The following is an 18750-nucleotide window of genomic DNA, read 5'->3' as shown; positions in this document are numbered from 1 at the left end:
AATAGATGGCTTGCTACTTCTCTTTTCGAACCGTTGAGACTTTTAATGACTAAATAAAATAGAATGTAATCCTGAACTTCGTGCGATCTTTTTAATTTTTTAACATATGTTACATGGATGGTCCGATCTGTAGACCGTCAAAGAGTACAAACAACCGTGATGATATTTCTCAGTAGCTTTTGACCCTATTTAAGCACAATCCGAACAAGTTTCTGCATCGTTTCATAACCGTGGGCGAGACGAAATAGCAGACTTCCCTCGGGGAACCTGCTCCTTCCTGCTTCGATAGGCGACCTGGCGGCCTGTTCTATCTGTGGAAAAAGAGATGATACCGTTTTCTTGCCATTTCCAGAAGACGGGCAAAGCGGTTATAGGACACCACTATATTTAAATTTTGGTCGATTCGATATCGAATGGCAGAAAAATCTACCTAATTTTGTGAAAAAAGAGCGCTCTTCCACCATGAGACCGCACCGGTTCACACGTCTGCCATTGTCACAGTCGAATTGATTGTATTATGCTACGAACTGCTGTCCCATCCCCCGAATTCTCCAGTTTTGGCGCTTTTGGCTGACCGAACAGATGTAAGAGTCGAATGAGATTTTGCAGACCTCAAATTGGAGCCAAGTCATGGGTGAAATGTATCAAACTAAAAAGCTATGTTGAGCAATGAAATTTGGTAGTTTATGCCAAAACACCCTTATATGTGGTTTATTTTCAAATTTTATATATAACAAGAAAACCTTTTTGATTTTAACTAAATATCTGAATAGCTTGGTACCGAAGTGATTCTTACGGCTTTTCATCTTGATACTATACCAGATTAAGCTCCTAAAGGTTCGAACTTAACAATTTATTCATCCTTGTAATAACCCAAAACAAAAAACTCCACATATTTGGTTTTAACGTGTCTGGAAAACCTATGGACCAACCAGCATATCCTTTTTTTCTGACAGCATTGTTCAAAGTAATTCACTTTTAGAAATTTCCATCGATGCCTGTTATATCGGAGGTGAGCGTAGTTATTAGCTTAATTTTTCGGTATGGCGAAAGCATAAAATTTGGCAATTTTAAAATTTAATTACATTTAAAAATATTTCACACAATTTTACTGCCAGAAGAAATTCCAGGAATTAATCGATAATTGAATTAATTAACTGCTATGAAAGCAGGTCAGTACGGTCAATATTTTACACATACGAACGTATGAATATTTCATATACACGCACCATTTCTGACAGCTCTATTTTATCCTGATTCGCCGCTTCTTCAACATTTTCGATGTAATAAAAGCAACCATAAAATTCAAGCTTTCAACAGCGAGGTATAGGGTCATTTTTCAATCAGTAAATTTATTATAAAGTTGATAATGCTTATGTAGTACGTGCATACAATGTGGAACCGCGCATCATACTATGGATTTCTATTGGGAAAAAAGGAAATCAGATCAATGGCAATGAAATAAACCAATAAAAACTGACAAGCTTCGTTGGTCAAAAGACCACAACAATATTTCAATCTCTTGCAATAAATGTATTGCACAAACAACAAGCATACCTTGTTGTAAGTAACAGTAGGTTAGGTTATCGAACCACTCCTAAACGGGCTTTAACTGGTCTCGATCCAAGCTAAGTAAATGTAAAAAGTTGTCCGCTATGGAGGTATGAATAAAGATATACAGCTTCGTACCATATTCGGCCTCTTGAAATAGGTTTCTAAGTTTTTCTTCTCATCTGTTGGAAAAATAATCGCAAATGGGATCGGAAAGAAATAAAGTAAGAAGTTCGAGAGCATTAATAATGATAGAAAAAGAGAGAGAGTTAGATAAATGGTAATAATAGATATTAACTGTAAGACCTTTGGGGATTGGAACTTGCACAAATTTCGGATGGCTATTTACTATATAGATTCGTTACAGCAAAGCTTATAGTGAAAAGTGCATTTGAATATTGTGAGCGAGGGCGAACCTTTGATGAATCGTGCAAAACTAACTCCTGGTGAAGATTTTTGGACTTTTTTTCTCATTAAAATTACTTTTCACTTGAAGAACTATCCGCAGTGTTTGTATCCAAGACTTGATGTGCATAGAACTTCATGAACTTTAAGAAAGGTAATGGAAATATGCTATATTTCTTCTTATTTCAGTTGTCTGTGTTTCCCATTCTTAAGACTAAAAAATTATATGAAACAAGTTAGGAAGGGCTAAGTTCGGATGCAACCGAACATTTTTTACTCTCGCAAAGTCAAATGGAATACTCGTTTTAGATTTCTTTGTGGATCTTGCCGCCTTGTTCTATGTTGACCGATATTTTCGGTAAAAAGTCAGCTATGGGCACTGGGGTCCACATATTCATTACCTAGGGGCCTGAACAGTTTTGACTCGATTTAGACAATTTTTGGTCACAAGGTGGCATACTTCAAACGCATTATTCACGCAAAGTTTTACCCCGATACAATCATTTTTGCTTGATATGCATAGTGGAAAGTGACAGAATCAGATGGAATTGAAAATGATGTTATATGGGAAATAGGCGTGGTTGTAGTCCGATTTCGCCCATTTTCGCACTATGACATAGAAATATAAAAGGAACGTTATGCACCGAATTTGGTTGAAATCGGTTAAGCAGATCTCAAGATATGGGTTTTCACCTAAAAGTGGGCGGTGCCACGCCAGTTAAGTTGAGTTGACTTAATTGCCACTAAAGGAACACAGTTTAACTTCAGTCAACTTACGGTTGTTTTATTTTGCTGTGCTCCTTATGTTTTTTTCTCAGTACTTGTGTTGCTCATCGCTAACTTATTTATTTATATTTAGTTATATCTATGTAACCTGGAAGAGATTCTTCAAGTTAAATGAAGACACTCCAATATGTGTGATATAGGGCGTGTGTATAATTAGTTTCTACTTACAACTCCTGTTCCTAGAGCGATCTCGGGTATAACAGAATTTGTTTAACATATTCCTCTCGGTCCAAAGTTCTCGGAGCTGATTTTACAAGCAAGGTTATCAGCTACCTCTGACTACAGAAAGGTTTTAAGCATTTTCCAGGAAACTTTAGCCCAATTCTTTTCCGTGCTAAAACACTTATTATTTTTATAGATAGGCTCCCTAAAGAAAGGATATTTCGGTAATGATTTGCTTAAGTGGGTACCAAATTGTAGTGGATTCAAAGCTCATCACGAATAACTCAAAACGTGCCAAGAAATAATAAGGAATTCCCTCGCTATTCTCTATGCCCTAACAGCTGTACCCACTTTTCATCCATTTTCAACTAGACCAAAGCCAGTTACTAAGTGTACACTGTAGAAATATTGACAACCAAAATAACTTAAAACCATTGCTACACATTCACATGATATCTCAGACACACAAAAGTAGTACAACAATAAAAATTAAAATAAAATGTTGGCTGTGGTGAATTTTAAAAGGCTGGTAGAGCATCGAAGTAAGTGCAGACGTGAAACGAAATGCGTTATACCCCAAAACCACAACGAAACACAAACAAAACAGAGCTCACACACGTGTGTGCGTGTGTGTGTCTTAACATGTAAAAGTGGCATCGTGCGTTGTTGTGGAGTGCATTGGGGCCATTGGGACGGCAACATATGTAGCACATTGTTCGTATGTACTTGCCGCACCGCAAACCATATTGTCATGTCCGCGGCGAAGCTCGTGGCAACAACCAAAACAGCAACAAGCACTTGTACAATACACCCACAAACACATGCACACTTGCATATACATAAAGAGATTTGTATTTATGCATTGGTAAACTGCTTTCAGACAGACAGCGAGACAATGCAGCATTGACTGCTTGCAACTCCTCTGGCTGTCGTGCGCGGAACTCGCATTACTAGCCGCATTAAGCTTATTTTTTATTGGTCACGTATAGGCTATGCAATAAATACTAGTATTTTAAAAAAAATCTAATGGAGCGTCGCACATAACAACCAGCAAAACGCGCAATGCAACGCTGCGTTGTAGAATCAGCGCACAGTGCTAGCACAATAAACAAGATGGCGTTTTGGGCGGCAGTTACTGAGGTGACGCCATGTAAACATTACTTAGTGACATTATGAAACTAACGACTGTTTCGGGTTTTCAGCGTCATTGACTTTTCAAAAATTCCCAATTTAATGACGTGGAAAATATTTGACAGAATTTTGAGCACAAAAATGTCAATTTGTAGGGCAAACAAGTTTTATTGCCCATAATTTTGGAAGTATAGGGAGGAAGTGATTAAAAGACAATAATATTTATAATGGAAAGGTGTACGAGTATGTTGATAGCCAAAAAGAAGAATCAAGCAACAACTACAAATAACAATCGTTATAATAATAATAATAAACAAGGAAGTAAGGACTAAGTTCGGATATAACTGAACAGCTTATACTAGAAGGATCGAAGGCGAGGCAATACTTTCGGGTGTTAGTAAAACTTTATATTAAACAAGTAAGGAAAATCCAAGTGCGGGTTTAACCAAACATTTTTTCCAGTATATAGGAGCAGGGGTAATTCCTGGATCAATATTGTAAGACTCTAACGCCCAAAAATGGTGGAAACCGGACTACAACTTTTCGAACACCCACACATAATAAAACTTTACCCTTACACTTCTTAATTGTTAAAACATTAAACTACTGTTTTTTTTTTGTTGCTGCTTTTTCAGCTAAACGTCATGCCGATGGTTTTTAAATATTCCAGCTTTTGGTGCTTTTGTTTTATTTTTCATCGACGCCGTAATACCTGGATTTCCAAGATAAATAATAGTTATCAGCATTTTTATGGTTTAACACTTTTCGAGTTTAATAAATCTAGAGTTTTTGTGCTTCCTCCTTTAAATTTAAAGTATAATTAACCTAATCTTGCTTATGCGAAAGGAGATACATAATCAATGAGCTGTGTCGATTTAGCCATAACCGTCTTTCTGGCTGTATATACTGGAACTCGTCTTTCAATTTTTGAGATATGGATCTGTAATTTTCCTCATGTCCTTTTCTCTCTATGGAGCTGCTGTTTTGTCAGAACCGCCGATAACGGAACACTATAGCTTACAGCTGACATACAAACTGAGCGATCAAACTCAAGTACTTGCATGAAACATTTTTTATTTGAAAAAGTTTCGTCACTAAATTTGGCGCAGACATTATCTCAGACAACGATACAATCTCCGAACACATATAGTACAGAACAGCCCACTATAGCATATATCTGTAATATAAACTGACCAATCTCAATCAAGAGAATAATATTTTTATCGCCTTTTATGCTATTAAAAATGCAATTGTGGAGGGTATTATAGCTAGAAGTTAACTTTTTTTTGTTTTTATTATTATTTAAACCCCTGTCGACACTCACCCGTTTATATGAAAGAACGCCCCGCATGTCATCACTCATTTATATTATCTGCAAATAAACAAAATCAATGTAAGCAGTCACTTCGCTTCAAGCTATTCACTTCGGACCTACAAATAATGGCAACAATGTGACACTCAGGCACAATAACACACACACATGCAGTCAAAATAATGTTAACTAAATACACACATCTACACAGTCAAACATATAGTAATAGCAGCGCTTTAGACTTCAATTGCGATATAACAAAGAGCGTTAACTGCCGCAGAGGGACTCTCACTCAAGCAAACACATATGTAATTATGCATCTGTGTATGTGGGTGCGTATGCATGTGACTCTACAATCGGCTGGAGGCGCTCGAACTGGCTCATGGGAGCACCGTAAGTGTCGTGCTGATGTTGTCGGCTTTTAGGCACGCACATGTTGCAGCATCCGCTTGGAGCTCGCGGCGCTTTCGGCAGATGTTGCAGCCATTTTGCGATTATGCTGATTATGCTAATCAGCGCCAGAACCGTTGACCATTTGCATTTCCCTTTTGTTTAATTTTGTCTTTATTGTAATGGGTTTATTACTCAATTGGATTAGTTTGACTGGTGTGTCTATAATAGTTCTTATTGAGTAGTTTTGGAACTCAGTAATTGAAATGAGATATTGATGTTTTGAAGTATCCAACGTTATTTCCCTTTTAGACTATGCAATTTACCGGTGAAGCAGGACCGATAATACCGAGAAACAGTAGTTTTGTTTTATGAAGTTTCTGAACCGATTTTGTATGATTTTGCTACGCAAACATTTCATAATCTTGCAACTTGTAGGGAACAAAGGTTAAGGAACACCTTTAGGTTTTGGCAAAACTTTATATCAAAAGTAACGCAATGATTTCGTTCATTTAAGAAAAGTGGAAAAAGTTACACTGTTACTATGATAAGTTCCTATCGGAATTTCATTAAGTTTTCTTATATATTGGCCGATTAATGCGGTACAAAATGAACCGGAGGTTCAAAAATCTTAGCTAAGGGAAGTGTTGGCCTGCTTTTAACCAATTTGGCACATAAGGCGATTTTAATCATTTTTGAACGTAAAATGAAATACCTTGAGGGCACTATTTGTGCAAAGCTTTATTCTGATAACTTTATTGATGTTTGATGTGTATACTGTAAAGTGAAAGAGTCAGACGGAGTTTAAACATTTGTCAAATGGGAATTAACCATGGTTGGCATCCGACTCGTTTTTGGTGTGTCTTATAGGAATGTTTGCGTAACCTCACACAACAAATTTGGTTGAAATCGGTCGAGTAGTTCCTGAGATACAAGATTTCACGTAAAGGTGGACGGTGCCACGCTCCTTGTCAAATTTTCACACCAGATTTAAGGGGTTATAAAATCACTTCTTCTCAGCAAGTTAGGTAGCTATATCTTCAGCGGTTTGATATACAAATTACAATAAATTCAGATATACAAATTAAACCATTTAGAGGGCGGAGCCAGGCCCACTTTTTAAAAAATTTTAGCCCACAGGTGTCCTTGGCTAGTGCAATCTCCAAATTATAGTTTTGCATCTTAATTTGCTTTTCGGCTTAGTTGTGTCATTTAAAAAATGTTCGTTTTATGACGTTTTGTGGGCGTGGCAATGGTAAGATTCTGCCCATTTGCAACACCAATCCGCCGTGCCGGGTGCCAAGGGATATGTGTACCAAGTTTCATCAAGATATCTCAATTTTTACTCAACTTGTACGGACAGACGGACAGACAGTCAGCCGGATTTCAAGTCGTCTCGTCATCCTGATCATTTATATATACATAACCCTATATCTATCTCGATTAGTTTTAGGTTATACAAAGCGCCGATAGGTGAAGAAAACTACAATATTATACTCTGTAGCCACATGATGCAAGAACAATGAAGCATTACATTTTTGGAACCGTAAAACCTTTTACAATAAACACCAAATAAAAATTTAACGAAATTCGAATTAACGAATTCGGCAGTTTGTGTTCAAATAGTGCCCATTCGCTTCACGAATTACTTCCACCTCATAGCCTTGCTGAGACCAATAAAGGCGGATATAAATATATAACCCTACGTGTATCTCGTTCACTTTAAGTGTTACTTTACAAAACTCAAAAGTATTATTAATTGGAATTCAAGCTACTAAAATTTACTATTTTGAGAGAATAATTTTTTACTTTATTTAAATAGATAATTTTAAATTTTATCAAATTTCCAAAAATATTCTTTAAAAGTTTTACGGTTCCAAAAATGTAATGCTTCCTTGTTCGACACTTGTTTTCCTATGTAGTTGTCGGTCTCCTGGTTGGCGTAGGTCTCCTGGTCGGTGGTGTCCTCCTGGTTGGATAGGATGGTCTAGTTGGTGTAGGTCTCCTGGTTGGAGCTATAGATGGTGTTGGTCTTCTAGTGGGCGTTGGTCTAACAGTTGGTCGCCTTGTGGGGGGTGTTGGTCGCCTGGTAGGTGGTGTTGGTCGCCTAGTGGGTGGCTGAGCTTGAGCCGTCATTATTAGGGCGATTAATAGCGCAGCTCCGAAAACTATAATGAGATATACATATTTATAAGATATATAGTTGAACGATTCTTGAACTTACGGAGCGTAAATAAATTCCTGGGCATATTTCTTCCAATTTTTCAAACTGCTTGCTTCTATTGACTGTGAGTATGGAACTCAACTGATATCTTCACAATAGTTCCCACAATGTTATATACTTGAAAAGATTTCACAGAACAAATGATTTTTGTTTGAACACTTGTTTAATTATTTTCGGTTAATCAATGCATTTAGTAAATGGACTGTCTGGCAGACTTTTATTGTTTTGTTGCTTCGTTTGTCGTTACCATTGTGTCTAGCGAGACAGCTTTGTTTTTACAAAAATAAATATTAAATGTAATAGCGTTGAATAAATACTTTTGTTGTTTACTTTTTTTTCAACAACTTCAAGAATACTATTTCACGAAAATCTATTAAAACCAGGGTTGCAAAAAATACATTAAAAAAATAATTGAATTAATATTCGAACTATAATTTTTATTTTATTTTGTAATCCCAAATAAGGTATTAAAAAATAAATAAAATATTGGATTAGAAATTTAAAAAATAAAATGTTATCCCCAAAACCTGTTTAAAAACTAACGGATTGAAAAATAAAAAAGAAAAATTGCAATCTCAAGCATATAATTAAGAATTAAAAAAATTAATTGATTTTGAATTCACATTTTTTTCATTCAAATCAAAAAGTGATATTTTCAATTTTTAATACCAAACATCTTGTAATAGAAAATTAAAATTTACTTTTTGTATTAAAAAGTTCACAACCCTGATTACAACCCAATGAAAAACGAGGTACGTGAGAAAATGTAATCTACATATATTCTATGTGAGACAAAATGTCCAGATTCGTTATGGTAGCTGAAAGTCTGTATATGCTTTTCCTGGACCAATGTAATAAGTCCATAGCTTTTTTCTTGTCATATTTTGGCCATATCTGTTTTGCTATCCTGCATTTGGTGGTGGATTTCCATCTTTTCAAAGCTTTGTGTTCAAATTGTGTATTGAGCTTATTTTGGATCGTTCGTAGCGAACACGGTATGTTATTATCTCTGTCTCGGATACGTCTAGACAGGCTCCGCACTTGCTAACTCGTTTATTTTTCGTTGCCGAAAATGTTTCTGTGACCGGTTACCCAAATTATGGAAAAGTGGAGTTGACCTGCCAGTTGAGTTTAAAGCCTCAACCCACATTAGTTTACTACGCTGGAATTAATCTTTGACGATGACAAGGCTAGTTGTACAGCCTGGCTGTCTGTGTAAAAGGTCGCTTTTTGTATCCTTCCGTAGTTGTTCAGTAGAACTCCACAGGCCTTCTCTATGCATAGTACTTCCTTTTTTTAACCCGTCGGTATAGATTGAGGTCTGTCCAATCCTTCATATTCTCATATAAGCGGGTTTTTGAGGAATTCACGTTTTTCGTAGACAACGCCAAAACAAAATTTTTAATTTGAATTACAGTAATCAATATACATACCATATTTGAAATACTGCACTACGATTTCAACTGAATTGTTCCCTTCTTTAGTTAATTCTAAGAAAATTTTGATATAATGAAAACCTTTTCGTGAACTTCTTTGCAGTTGCAACACTTGCAATAATAAGTAAGAACTCCAAAGTAACAATTTCCTCAAACTTTCTCAAAATTATGAGGAACGGCGCTCATTTCAGTCCATTCTACTGTTTATAAATTACATCGTTGCCTCAAATAAATGAAAACAACAAAAGTATTTCATTTGCCACGTACACTTTGTGTTTTGAAATATGCCGTAGAATTTTAATTAATTCATTCTTTCATTTATTTGTTGGTGCAATGCTTTTGCCTTTTCATTTTTTTGCTGCGCCATCATTCTGGGCCTGTCTCTGTATATCTATGTTTATAGGCGCCCAAGTTGAAGCTACATGTAGTCGTAGCGCAGAAAGGAGTTTAATTGCTGTTTTTGTTGCTGTTGCCATTGCCAATCTGCATGTTAATTCTGCGTGTAACAGATATTTACAGACAAGCAAACAGGAGTAGCCAAAGTACATGAAAGGTGGAAATTTCACACTTACAAGCCACTGTATGAGCTAACTACATCCCTCTCAGCGTCACCATCTTGCTTTGTGGCTAAAAATATTTATATCTTTTGCAAGCACTAAAATCTGGTAAAGAACTCTTTCTGCCATCCACATAGGGGTGCTTCAAAGGAAGCTTCACTGAATTGTAAAACCTGCTTAGCCTCTCTCTCCTCAAAGTCACTCTTTTTGCTGTTAGTTGTTTCGACTTAAGTCATTGTTATATTGTATGTAGAGTTTACGCTCTGCAGTTGTTTGTGCAAAACCGAATTCGTTGATTTGATTGTTGTTGCTCTATTTCGCGGTACACATCTGCGGTCTACTCACTGCCATTGAATTTTTAATTAAAAGTTCAATTCAAAATGAAAATCGCTACGCAATCGCCTTTTTGCAGCAGCGCTCGGCTTTTCTTCTTCGGTTGGTTTATGTCTTCTGCTTCTTCTTGCTCTTCCTTTGCTTGCAGTTTTGCACATATTTTGTTTAATTATCCGCACGAAGGCAAAGCCAATTTAGAAATCTTCAAAGATTTCGGTTTGACTGGTTTGCGCTGTCAGTCACTACTGTGGCACTGCTGCTTTAATTGCTCGCCTCAGTTGTATCTTTCGCAACTGCCTTTACGCCTATTTAAAAATCAGAAATTCCCTTCTTCATTAATCCACTTTTAAATCCATCTGTTGCAAGTTCGTGTGAATGGATTTATAAAGCGTTTCTTTAAAATGGACATGTGGAACACTAATATGATAAATTATGGCGTTACTTGACGATGAACTACTAGATGTCTTGAAATAAGAAACCCATCCGTAATACAATATTATTCATTGTATGTGCTCCATTCATAGTCACTGGCAGCATTCGTATTTCTTTGTAAGACTTATTCTTAAGCCTTTCGCTCATATGAACATCTGCTTGAATCCACCATTCTAATTTATTCCATCGTGGTACATAAAGGAATGTTAAGGCTTAAAGAGACGTATAATTTTTTAAAGATCTCAATTTGTATGTATAGGCGGAATTATCTACTTTAAAATTTAGGTTATATCAGAGTTTTGAACTTAAAAAGGGAAGGCCTATGGGTTTGGAGAGTTCACCCCAACTCTTTTTGGTAGTAAGAATTCCTTGGAAATATGGTCTAGGTTCCAGTAAAAAATTATTTTTGCATTAAATTGAAGATTTTATTTAGTATAATTAGAATGATCCAATTTAAATCCTCGATAACTTGTAACCATTTTGAAGGCAATTTTATAGTGACACTTTCCTTAAAACCTTTGGCACAGTCGATTTTCTTCAACAAAATCGTTCGCCATAGATAGGAACAGGTAGTAATCACTTGGTTCTGGGTTCGAACCCAGTCGAGTTTATGACGAATCACTATCGATGTGTGTCACATGCCGTTGTTCTGTTGGAACACATTTCCTCTTCTATAGACCAAAGCTCCCCCTTCTAAACGATTGTTTCCTTCAAACGGTCCACTTACTGACAGTATACGCCCGATTTAACCAGATCGCATTTCTACAACGCAAGATACAGAATAAAAAAGTCATCTATTAGAAAAAAAATTATTTTTACTAGATCTTATATATATAAATAATGAATTATAAAAGAGAGATTAGTATTTGGTATAACTGGTAACAAATGTATATTGAAATAACAAGTCAGATTTATGCTTTAGGAATGGTACATTTTAATTTCTCTTCTTCTATTTGATACCATTAAAATAATATTGAATTTATTTTACGAATTCGATTGAATTAAAATTTAAAAACAGGTGGCGGCACTTCTCAAAAATGTTTCTGGCAAAAATGTTGCTTAGTTCTGTTTATTTTGATGCTTCTATTGTAATATTATATTATATTTCTTTTCATAGCAATTCGATTGACCAACTAATTTAAACAGGTGGCAACCGTTCTCAACATTTTTTTCAACAGCCAGCCTTTTTAATCTGCATTACTTTCATAGTCATATTAATTCATTTATCTAAACAAATTTGGTTTATATGTCAACAAGGTGGCAGCCCTTCTACAATTATTTCCATTTTACATTATCCACAGCCCTATTTAGCTTAATTCTTCTATTATAATTTCACAAATTCTTCAATTATATGTATATTTTATGGCAACTCTTCAAAACTTTGTTCTCTATAGAAGTGTTCCTTAAACCTCTTTGGTTTAATGCACATATTGCAATATTTTATTAATTGGACCAATTTAACTCTCACTCATATTATAATAATTAATTTATCCATTTAAACAAGTGGCAACTCTTACAAAAAAAATATAAAAAAATACATGCTGTAAGCTTTTTAATGAGTTTTAGTTTGTGGTATTTTCTTATGGAAAAACTTAAAAAAGGGTGGCAACCTTCTAGCGTTTATTTTATTAAACCGAATCTTCAATACAGAAAAATTATTAAAAAGCTGAACTTTCACTTTTCACTTTTCACTTTTTTACATTTCCAAGAGAAATTCACATTCGGGACAAACATCCATTAAATACCCATTTGTATTGGGCGCACTTGTGTATACTTTGTAATCTTTATTGAAATACCACTCGTTATAAAGTTCGCCAAAAAAATTTCATTTACTAATTTTAAGCGCTGAGAGGAAACATTTAGCGCAAAACGCATATTTCCCGTGGACGTGTCGAGTTTACGAAAATGACGTGTGCCGAAATCGCCACAGCTGACCGCTAAGTTAGGAACGCTCTGTGCAGTGGCAAAGCCAATAAAAGCGCGCTGCGGACTTTGAGTTGGTTAGCCGAGGCACGTGTATGCAGATATGGCAGCACAAGTTGGCCAACACTACAAAGGAATTTGTACATTACATTATTATGCATATTACATAGCACATACATAGTACCGCTTTATATACAACTGTACGTATGTCTGGCCAACGGTCTATTTCGTTGCGGCAGCTAACTTTATTTTTGACAAAAGTACAGATAATAAAAGTCAACTTAAGCAACGTGTGCGGTCAAGTTGTGGCCGCTGAGTGGCAATGTTGTTGCAATTGCAACAAAACGCCGCGGTGGCAAATAGGTGAAGCAGTCAATGCAACATATGTTGCAAACACGAATTTAGATATGCTTTTATGCGACATAACATATATTTTACCCAAAGGTCAATGTTGCCTGTAGGGTACTTAAGTTTTTTAGCTAAAGGTTGATTGTAACAGCTGACAGGTTTTGAGATTAAGATACCGACATTTTATGGAAATTTTAATATATAATTTTTGAAACTTTCTGTTGAGAAACGACTTTTATTAGTTTTGAAATGTGACATCTTAAGTTTCATCACTACTTTTTTTAATATTTCAGGGTATCTGTGGCCCCTCAGTACCAAACGTTAAATTAACTACACTTGTTGAAAACGAAACTCCAAACAATCTACAAAAGCTCTACAAAGTTTTAAAGTTATATTTAGTGGCTATGAAAAGCTCTGCTTGAAACTATTATGAGATTTCTATATTGACAGTCGCAATTCGCCATGAAAATGCTTTTCGTAAAATCACCCCCTTTTCGAAAAACATATTGAGGTCCACCAAAAGTAAAAGTAGCTTCTTTAGAGATTTTGAAAAAGTTGAAAGTGTCGTTTCATTTACTTAAGAAGCCTACTCCACATTTGACTGTCCAGCTCTGTCTTTAAGAACATCTTGGCCATTCACTTGTAGAATTGAAAGCGCTAATTTATTCGTGAATCAATACACCTACTACAGTAGGCTGTAGCGCTTTCATTTACTTCAGAAGCTTCCGCTTTCTCACGACCATTCACTTGTCGGCAGCTATGAAAGGAGCTGGATTATTGCTCCAATTTATAAGTCTTGTAGTTACATACTTTTTGTCAAAGAAACAACCTTTGCTTCTACGTCGGATGAAACTTTTCCAATTTGGTATGAAAACACTGATTGTCTAATAACGTGTGATTATGCAACTGATAATCAACTAGAACTGAAAGCTAACCCACGCTAAGTAAATGCTCGTTTAAAAATATGAATTCGGCGCAAGTAAATGTTTATTTACAAGTATGTTTTACAGCATCAAATCAAATTCAAAGCATATTCATTTCATATTTAGTAAAACGAGCAAAACTGTACTGAATGAGTTTGTTTTAGATTTAGTAGGGCTATCCTTTTGTTGTACATTAAACACAGAACTTACACTTCAAATTTGGTAACGTTTGAGCTAACAGTTAACATGTTAGAGCACTGAAAGTGCAGAAGTGGCGAACATCCGAACGGTTTTGCTCGCCACTGTACATACCCTCTATTCACTATACCCCTCGACTATAGACCTAACAACAGTTTTAAAACCAAACAATATCAAAAAATTTTCCCTGGAGGTCAGATAGAAACTGGTTAATAGATTTTTTTTTTACTTTCGATGTTAAGGTTAATAACTTTGAGCACTAAATCCACGAAAACTTAACTCAGTCTTAAATAAGCTAAAATCGCAGTTTGGTGTTAGATCCACGCTCTATAAATCAGTAGCAATTAATATTTGTGATCCTTGCTATATTTATATTTGTGATCCTTGTTGGTTATTGTCTTTGGTGAAAAATCTTCTATAAAACTGCGCTTTAGAAGAGTATTACTTTCAATTGGTTTTATTGTAATTTCTTTAGTTACCATATATGTTGGTTAGTTTAATATTTTATTTGAATTTTTTCCAAAAAAAAAGTGATTTGATAAGAAAACACGAGAGTTTATTATCCGAATTTGACCGACCTATAACTAATCCCTACCACTTCATTCTACAGAAAACTTTAACTCTCCAAATATAAGTTAGGAGCTTGAGCCAAAGAAGGATCTCAGTTGGACAGCTTAGAACAAGGGTCCTCCAAGTATAACATATGCAGGTCATTTTGACTGTTTTACGCTAAACTTTTTTGGAAACATTTTAGAAGAAAGCTTACAGTTATAAATCCTTATTAAGGTATTTTAAGAATCTTCAGAGCTTACTAATAGAAAAAAATTTGTATTAGTTCATTCACCGAAACCTTTAAACCCTCTCACATCCACAGCTAATTTTTACACCTGTTTGGAAATATTTCTGAAGTAAGGCCTAGGTTAAAATTTTCTTTTTTTGAAAAAAATTTTGAAACTGTCGTCAAAGGCATACAACCTCCACAAGCTGAAATATGAGCTAATTCTTTGGAAAGTGTAAAATAAATTAGAAAGAAATAATAATAATAATAAAGTTATCATTGAAATGTGTTTGGATTATCCACCTGTAGAAGAAGAGTTTTTATCAGTCTGCATATACGCGAACTAATTCCTCAGTTTTTGAGATAGCAATTTGTAATTCTACACGCGTTCTTTTTTCCCTATGAAGTTACGCATTTGCCATAATCGCCGATATCGGACTACTATAGGATATAGCTGCCGTACAAACTTAACTTACAAACTGAGTGCGCTGCCTCTAGATGTTAAAAAAAAATTTATTTTTTGTCCAAAAATTTTCCTTTTTTATAATCTGCAGATTTTACCCTCAGGCTAACAAAAAAAAAATTTACTTTTCGCTCCATCCTATTGTAAACTATTCTTCTAATAACTAATTCCATAAAAAACACAGGTCTTTACAATGCCGGAGCCGAGGCCCATTTTTAACTTTCTAAAGTATCTGATATAAGTAAATAAAAGAGCCTCTAGTACATAATATTGGGCTCTGCACGACCTTTGTCCGCCCCTACTTGTTTGTTATTTAGTTAGACACATTGCGACAGGAAGAGGACAGGCGCATGCGCGTTGTTGAATACTGAACAGCACACTGATAAGGACAGTCAGTTGTTATTTTAAGTGTGTGTGTATTTATGTGTCTGTGCGGACTACCGGCTGCATTACGCTGCCGTTATTGCTGTGACAGACCATAGCGGTCATCAAGTGACCATAGCGTAGCACATTTGTCATCCGTTGATGTCAACTTTACTTTGATTGCGGTGCGCACGTAGCTTTAAGTGTGATTTACGTGTTCGGAATGTTTCAACGGCGCTGCTCCGAAATTGCGAAATAGAATAAAAATTGTACTAATTTCTTCTTTTCATACTTGCAGCATATTTTACAATATTGCAACACCTGAGAACTTACACGACTTTTAAACTCACTACAGTGGCTTTTAAAAAAAACGTTGCTTTTAATTAATTAAAATTGAAAAAAGTGAATGAATAATCGTTACATAATTGAAATATTATGTCCAGAAGATTTGCAAAATAATTGAATTGCTGCTGAAAGGTCTTACCACGCGTGTAACTGTCTTGTGGCATATGTTGCACAAAGAAATGTATGCCCAACCGGACTCACGTTTACTGGCGCATATACGAGAACGTGCGTCACACATTTCACTGAGTAAACACACACACAGCTACACAGATGCATGTATGTTTTTCACACCAGCAAAGCAAGCGGACATTGTGTCGCGTCCAGCACAATTACAACCGGCAACTTAATCCGCACAGAGATTTCAATGGAACGTGCACACGCCTCATTGCAATTCAATTATGTTTCAATTTAGAATGTCGTGCATATGCGTATGTAGAGGCTTACAAGCGCACACACACATGCAATTACATGATTGAGCTTTGACAAATACATACAAACATGCGCTGAGCACACTAAGCGGCTGTCAGTATAAAAGTGTTGGAAAAACGCTCCCACTCACGCGTTGCACACGCTGCTCAAATATTGTTTATCTAAAAGGTTGGCTAACACATTGCTGCTAGATGGCTTAACATACTCAATCGGGGTGGAGTGGACATATTTCAGCGCTAAGTGAAACACTAGCACAGATATTTCTCCCTCTTTATCATTTGTGTCTTGTTATCCGACAAATGATTGGTACTAAAAGCTTAACAGCACTGAAAAAATTGTATTGCTGAAATTCACAGAGAAAGTGGAAAACAGTTTCCATATTCGCTGCTAGCTTGCAGCTGTAATAAATACCGTTCTAAGGCATACCAATTTTTAATACCTGCTCTTCAAAAGGCCAGTGCCCTGTTTTAGTAGCTGTATATCTGAATATACTATTTGATCTCCATTTGTCAATTAATGTTATAGAGATTAGTATTAAACTACGTAAAAATATTGTTTTTTTTTTGTCAGTCCGGTTCAAATGGATCAAATTATGCAAAATGTCTATGTTGTCTACCTCTAGAAGAAATAAAGTTATTCACCATTATTTTTAGTGAGTAAAATAAGAATTCTGAAACATGTTTCGGATCAAGTTTTAATCAAAACCACATTTGGCTAACATAAGCGACTACATAAGCTTGTTACCTTTAAACACCCTCGGATAGCTAAATATATATGTATTTCATTTAAATATGAAAAAATTTCCGCTTATTTAAAAATATGCACAATCTTTACGCGATCCCATGAACCACGTCTAGGCGCCGATTTTATTATAGGGAAGCCTATAGTCTGAAGCTGAACTCATTATTGACTTCTTCCCCTTCTTTAGTAATAATTTCCATAACCAAACAAGTAAAAGTAAATTAAGCAGCATCTGGTTGCTTGAATTTCATTCTCAGTATTTTTGTTGTTGTGGTAATGAATATCTAATCATCAAAATCACCGGGGTCATCATAAGGGGTTCTAGGTGGATTGGTTTTATGGACCATTTTGAAAGTTTGTTATAATCATGTAGGGACTCTTTGCACTCGTAAAACATACATAAATTTAGTATGTCGAGATCGATTTTAGGTAGGTAAAGGTTTAACCTGCATTAGTATTCAGAATGAAATTGCGCGAAGATCACTCTAGATTCGCTAGGTAACTCGAACAATTTTGATAGTCGAGTCTACGTAGTCGAATTTGACCCTTATTTGTTTCATGACAAAAACTATCCTAGATTTCTTAAAATAATTTCGGGAATATTGTCTGCGCTACACAACAACAACTGCATATCGTTATCTAAAACCATTAGGCTCTAAAACTTCCGTTTTACTGCTAACTAGCGAAAACGTGTTCAGTTTTCCAAAATCTCTCAATGTTGGGAAGTTCTCACCATACTTTCACCTTCTTACGGCATAGCCATCTTCCAGAGTTCACCTGTGATTTTAAGAGGGACCTTATTTTATTTTCGTAATTTGTAGGACCAAAAAGAGACTTTTTAATTGAACTGAATTTGTTTACCTCCGCCGAGAAACTGCGTAGACAATTTAATAACCCTAAACTCTAACTTGAATATTTCATTGAAAGCTTCAAACGAAATCCAACAAAAAGAACTCCATAAGTCAACTGATATGGAATGCAATAAATTTAAATTGCTGCCTATAACAAGTGCGCTTGACTTACGGATGAGACACAGCGACGTCAAAGACTCAGCACTTCAACTTCTGTTCTTTGACTGGAATTCCAAATATTAAGAAAAATATGCAAAGACTACGAGGCAGTTTCCTTTGATTGCTGGGCAAACACTCACTCAAGTTTTATGCAATACAACTGCAATGCTGCAGCCAAACGTTCACTGCATATGCAAACAAACTAGACCAGCTCACACACACATATCACATGTATCATCTACATGTTGAAAGGTTAAAAAATATTAGAAAAGAGGCGGCACATTGCTAGGTTTTTCGTTGCACAACGAGCATAAAGGAATTGAAATTCCATCAAGTGCATTAACGCGCACATACACACTCACATGCACGCAAATCAAACTACTCGTGACTGCTCACATATTTATTGAATGGCAGGCAGGCAGCACACACAGCTCATCGAAAGAAATGTGAGCAAAGTTCGCAGGACACTCATTTCCGGCTATCAGTTTTGATAGTGCACATCGATCGCAT

General features: G+C 35.7%; 1 non-coding gene across 1 annotated transcript; it reads right to left on the bottom strand.

The window, feature by feature from the left end:
- Positions 1–7517: 7517 nt before the first annotated feature.
- LOC106618854 (uncharacterized) lies at positions 7518–8101 on the bottom strand. The gene is made up of 2 exons (XR_011396590.1): positions 7962–8101; positions 7518–7905 (listed from the first exon to the last, which is right to left on the bottom strand). It is a non-coding gene; the product is annotated as an uncharacterized protein (transcript).
- Between the last annotated feature and the right edge of the window lie 10649 nt (positions 8102–18750).

Source organism: Bactrocera oleae, chromosome 5, assembly GCF_042242935.1.
Source record: "Bactrocera oleae isolate idBacOlea1 chromosome 5, idBacOlea1, whole genome shotgun sequence".
NCBI classification, from domain to species: Eukaryota; Metazoa; Arthropoda; class Insecta; order Diptera; family Tephritidae; genus Bactrocera; species Bactrocera oleae.
The sequence above is the reverse complement of the archived record's forward strand: the minus strand, read 5'-3'. Positions and strand labels throughout refer to the sequence as shown.